This window comes from Furipterus horrens, unplaced genomic scaffold (genome assembly GCF_987537825.1).
Source record: "Furipterus horrens unplaced genomic scaffold, mFurHor1.1.pri manual_scaffold_11, whole genome shotgun sequence".
Taxonomy (NCBI): domain Eukaryota; kingdom Metazoa; phylum Chordata; class Mammalia; order Chiroptera; family Furipteridae; genus Furipterus; species Furipterus horrens.
Window position 1 is genome coordinate 95136598 of NW_028327181.1, and position 5909 is coordinate 95142506.

At 47.2% G+C, this 5909-nt stretch overlaps 1 long non-coding RNA gene across 1 annotated transcript; it reads left to right on the forward strand.

Moving 5' to 3' along the window:
- The first annotated feature begins 1236 nt into the window (after positions 1 to 1236).
- Positions 1237 to 4900, forward strand: LOC149998879 (uncharacterized). Its single transcript, XR_016514348.1, has 3 exons — positions 1237 to 1321; positions 4353 to 4418; positions 4826 to 4900. It is a non-coding gene; the product is annotated as an uncharacterized LOC149998879 (long non-coding RNA).
- Positions 4901 to 5909: the final 1009 nt, after the last annotated feature.

The following is a 5909-nucleotide window of genomic DNA, read 5'->3' on the forward strand; positions in this document are numbered from 1 at the left end:
ACGCTTTGGTCTCTGCTACCCAGAGGTCTTTGTCCTTGGAGACTTTCCTCCCTGGAATGACAAGACTTCCCTTTCTTGAAAACTACTCAGCCACCAATACTTATCTTTATTTCGTCTCTCACTTCCCTGCCCAAATGACTTCAGGGCTTTCCCAGTTGATTACCATAGCTCCCTCAACCTCCCTCATCATTGCACATCTGATCTAACATTGTAGTTGAACTTGGGACCCATCTCTCTAACCTGCTTGATCATGAGTTCCCAAAGGCCAGGATCCTGTCCCATTCATCTTCATCTCTTCAGTATCTGGCATGACCCATACATGTTTCTTTCTTTTTCTTTTTCTTTCTTTCTTTCCTTTTTTTTTTTTTTTATATTAAACTTTTTTTTTTTTTAAAGGTAGCCGCACACCATGTCCAATTGGAACATTCAATAGGGACATGTCCATATGGGAAAACTGAGTTGCTGCAGACTTGGAAAATGCTCCCTGAGTGAGGCCTTCCAAGATGTGGGCAACGAGGAAGACCACATGTCAACACTGGTGAGAGCTACCCCATCATTCAGGAGGCCCTCTCAGGAAGCAGGGAGGCTCACAGGCGATTGGAGACTTGTTTATATCAAATAAGCACTTGCTGGAGTGTTCAAAATTCAGCAGGTTCCAACTTGAACGTTCCAGAGAAGTCATGGCCATATACCCTACACTCGGTACAAGAGAGTGGGCCGCAAACGCGGGCTACATGTGGTCCCCGATGAGAGACCCGCTGATGAGGACCTGCTGGAGCCGTAGTCTCGGCAGGACCTCCAAAACGCGGTGGGGATAAACTCCCCCCTCCATCCCACTGGGGTGTCTCAGGGTGGCTGCCTGAGAGAGGGGTAAGCAAAATGAAATAACTGTGGTATTTACCGCTGTTAATTAACAGCAAGGTGTTCATGAGTAATGTTGTGGTATTAAGGGCGTGGTACAGCTTTTCATTACTGACTCCTTCCTTTCAGGGTTATAAACTCCAGGGGAGATGTTCCCTCCTGGCTGAAACTTGGCAGCCGGCCCAAGGCTCTTCCCTGTGGCTGGTGCTGGACCTGCCCGCTCATCAGCCTGTTCAGATCTGCCCCCATCTCCACAGCAGGCATTGCTGGGGCCCCAAGCTTCTGGAAAACTCACCATCGAAAGGCACTCCTGCTGTGACACTGGGATCTGAAATCCCGAAAGCGAAGAATGAAAGAGAGAGATTGACATGCTCTGGAAACGTCCGAGACCATATGAAGTCACTCCAAAAGCCACCAGGAGCCTGTCCATGAAGCGCACAACGCGGTCTTCGTGTGGCAGGTAGCGACAGGAGTGTTACATCAAGCAAATCTATTATTCTCATGACTCAATGCTCAACATTTCTAGCAGAAGCCTGCAGAGGGTTCTTCAGATGGGAGGATATATTTGGGAGGGAGTTGGGGGGTGCGTCTTTTATTTGGATTAAGTTTATAAGTTATAGCGTGCTCTGGCTTCTCGGTCCCTGAGCAATGGCCACATCCCACTATGTTTCGCATGTGGCGATTTCTATTGCCCTTTCACCAATGACGTTTCACGTTACTCTTCCCCCGGCCATCAACCCTCTGTCTGAAGCAGGCTACCGGAGCTATTACTACTCTGATTTTACAGATAAAGAAATTGGGTTTCAGAAATTCAAACGACTTCCTCAGATTCCTGTGGTGGTGCCCAGATGCAAACTCCAGTCTCCTGACGCCAAGCCCAGGGCTCAGACTTTCCACCCCAGCATGTTCTAAAGAAATAAGGGCTAGTGTTTTCCTCCCACCTGGTCCCACTTCCTGCAAACTGACTGGCAAGTGGGTTGATGGGAATGAATTATGAATTTTCCTCTGGGAAGGGAAGTGTTGCTCAATGAACAGAAGTTCTCTTCGGCTTAAACTTAAGAGGAGCTTGGTTTAGCTGGGCCTGGGGACCCAGGATGAAAGGTCCTTCTGAACTCTGTTATCTAGAATATTAGGTCAGAGAAAGAGAACCAGGGACAGATGGCTCTGAAGACCATTGCCAGACCCCCACCCCTACCCCAATCACACAGGAGCCATACTAACATAACCTCCTCATCTCCCAAGTCCTCAAAAGGCAGTAACCTTTTGATAAGAGGAACCAACAAATTACTAACCCATTACCTACTGATTTTAATTAGCAATGAAAACTAGACCCGACATGAAGTCCTCCCTAGAAATTCTTCCTGTTCCAACCACCTGGCAGTAGTATTTGCTTCTATCTGGGAATGCTCTCAAGAAGCTGGCAACAAGCCGCTCGACCTGTCCCATCCTCTGAGATGCTGGAAAGAAACACTTGGATAGGCCATGGAAGCCCAACTAATGTGTCCAGCAGAGCTCAGAGACCCATGGAAAAGGGGAAGGGCATTGGTCACAGTCACCTCTGATTTCTTAGCAAATCTTGGCTGAACCAAGAAACCAAAGACCAAGAAAGACACCTCATTTCCATACTCAGAGATTTAAAGGCCACTTTTAATTATCCACTTGAACAGAATCTCACTAACCCAGCGTGGATAAAGAGGTACTTAGATTTAATTGAGAGATGAACTAAATATGCTCTATTTTGAGAGTGTCTCCCTGCCTCCTGAGAGTCGCTTGCTCGTGTTTAGGTTGCCGTTTGTCACTGGATCACACACATTGGCCGTGAAATGGGAACACGAGGTGATGAGACAGGAATGTGGCCCAAACACAAAGGCCACAGCCTGGAGGTTCCACAGATGGGTCGCGGGCATGGCGGAAGGCCCTTGGCCCTTTCTCACAGGGGATTCCCTGGCTGACTCTGAAATTCGTTTCATTGTCTCCTACGTCCAGGGAATTCTCTCAGTCACTGCTGACCCACAGCTACTGGCATTCTGAGGTCACCTGGCTGGTGACCCACAGGGGACGAGGGCCAGGGCTCTCCCAGCCCCGTATCAGTGGGAGCCAGGCACAAGATGATGGGAAGCAGACATCTCTCCTTGCCCTGGGACCCTCTACCTTTCTGGTTTCCTCCAAACCACGTCTTTTCACGGAAGGGTGAGGAAGATCTCAAAGAGCAACACAGGGGACTTACCTCACGTATTTCCTGGCACCCCACCGAGTGGAAGGGGCACTACAGAAATTAGCAAAGCAGGGGTCCCATGTGCATGGCCCCCTCTCTCGATCTGCCCCCTTTCCTCATTTTTTTACCCTCCCCTTACCTCCTCCAGTATGCACCCACACTTTTTCCGCAAGAAACCCACCCTTCCCCTCCTTCCCTACTTACGTCTTGCAAACGTATCCTTGTGCTAGATGCTAACGGAGAATCTCAACTACTTGTGCTTGGAAACTGACAGCGATGAGTTTCAAGAGCTGGGAAGGGGGTGGGCCTCAAGTTTACCTTCTACCTTCTTTAATAGGAAGCTGCAGCTGATAGGTTCACACGGTACCCAGGAACAAGGAACAAGACCTTTTCAACAAACCCAGCATCGTTATTTGCTTTTTTTCTTACAGATGTCCCGGTTGGTCTTAGATGAGGAAAACACATTTTCTCCCATTCACATGGCTTAGATTTTGTTTCTTTTGCAAACAACAACCCTAGAATTATTGTACTAAAATGCATTTGATTCCAGAGACTTCATTACATAATAAGGGTATATTAGGAGTGGATGAGACTTACCCAGCAGGGGTGAGTAATGACAGTTACAATTAGATAATACTGCTGACCTAATCTCTCTTCAGTTTATCTTGCTGCAAACTGATAATTGAGAGGTGGTTTTACAGAGTCTTTTTTCTACGAACAAAGCTTGCCTTGAACACCTCATGGTAACATGAAATAGAAGTAAAGTTAATAAGGAAAGGAGCCCCGGAAGCTTCCCCTGCTGTGTGATAAGTATTACGTTGCTGAACGATGACAGCAAGAAGTGAGGGCTTAACAGGGAAGGTGAGCTATGTACGCAACGTGATGGAAAAATTGACCTTCCCGGTAAAGGAGGAAGAATACTCTTCTCAACTGAGCTCACAGATGGGGATGTGCATTAAAAAAAAAAAATGGGAAGCTGACTTCGCCAGCCGGATCATTCAAATGAACCCTGTGATCAGTGGGTGACAGATCATTCTCACATCCATAAGGAAATACAAATACATTAGACAAAATTAGCACAAATACATTAAAACTGGTCAGCCTGCTTCCATCGGCCACAAAAGAATAGAGCCAGTGGGGGCAGTCCGTGGGAATTTGATATTTCCCTTTGAAGAACCCCACCAACCAAGTATCCGCAAGACAGATACCACTGCATGCATTTATAGGAGGTAGGCATCAGTTCAAAGCACGCTCACATCTCTTTTTAACTTCACAGCCTGCGAGGCCCATTGTGGGGACACTTATTACCTGCAGATTGTCAGAGATAAAATGAAGATCAAGGGTAAGGGACTTTTCCATGGTCACAGATCCACTGAAAGTAGATCCAGAACTCTAATTCATGTCACCGAAGCTTGAGTTCGTCCTCTCTTCCCAGAATGTAAGGTTCTGTCTGGTTCATGCCACGTTGGCCTTCCTTTTCCAGGGAGAAGGAGGGCCCTCCCCAAGCTCTATTAAGGGAAATAATAATCTGTAAGTGCCTCGACCTCTTGACCCTAAGATGCCCTCATAGGGGTTGACAGGCATTTGTCAGAATGAATGAAAAAGAGGGTACCCATCTCCCCCACTTTGCATCCTGTGGTATTGCCCTGGGTGCAGGCATTTCAACCCTGGCTCTCCCCGGGAACAGGATGAGACAGGTTCCTCAGGCATCAGATTTCAGACCTTCAACTTTTTCCCTTTTCTTCTCAGCACGTAGGCTCGAGAGCGGCATTGGGACAGGAAGGTTAAAAGTTGATGGACGACCCAGAGAGCGAGTGGGAGAGTCACCAGGTACGAAGGTCGAGACTGCAAGGGGTCTGACGCAACTACACAAATCGAATACTGTTGGAACCATGTCAGTGTCTGACCTGCAGGCACCTGGAGTCTTAAAGAGGAGGGAGGAATGGGGGATTCAGCTAGAAACCATGCGTGAGAAGAGTAAGTGAAAAGGAAGTCTTATCAAAGGTGGAGGGTCAGTACTTGAAGTTCATGCATCCCAGTTCTTGATGAAAAGTAGGTCACATTTACTGAGCTAATGACCTGTGTAATTAAGCTCCAATGGGTAAAAATAAAGTGAAAGATGAAAATAAATTTTTTCCAGTGGGAGAGGAAAGGTTCCAGGGAAGATGTCACAGCAGTAGTGAGGCTGATTAAAAACGAGACCGAGTGATTCAGCAGTGAATTAAAAGGGGGAATTCTGAGGCCCTTTATTATTTGGGTAAAAGGCCAAGATGACCCCCGTGGCCCTCTTGAATTACAGATTCCACAACTGCCGTGTGTGGGAGACCACCTCCTAGCAGGCATTGCATCCTCCAGTCAGACGATGTTAAAAGCTGAAAGGACGTGCAGATTGTCAAGTTCAATTTCCTCGATATGATGAGGAGGAAGGGCACAGAGACTTGGGTTTAGTTCCCAAACTTGTCTGCCACTCACTGTGTGACCTTGGGCAGGTCACGCAACCTCTCTGAGCCCTAGTTCTCTGTTGTGTATGACTGAGGTGATAATGCTCAGAGCACAATGTTGTTGTAAGCGTCACACTTATAGAATGCGTGTTGAAGTACTCAGTGCCACAAGGTACGCGGCAAATGTCAGTAGCATTTAGTTGAGAATGCCGAGACCCAGGAGGTGAAATGATGCTCAGATGTCTGGCTAATAAAATAGTCAAGAACTTGGGTCTCTTAGCTAATACTCCTTGTTAGTTACCACCACCACGATTTGGGAATGTTTATAAATGTTATAATGTAGCGAATTATGGAGATGTTCCCTTGGCCATAGGTTGAGCCAAGAACAGACC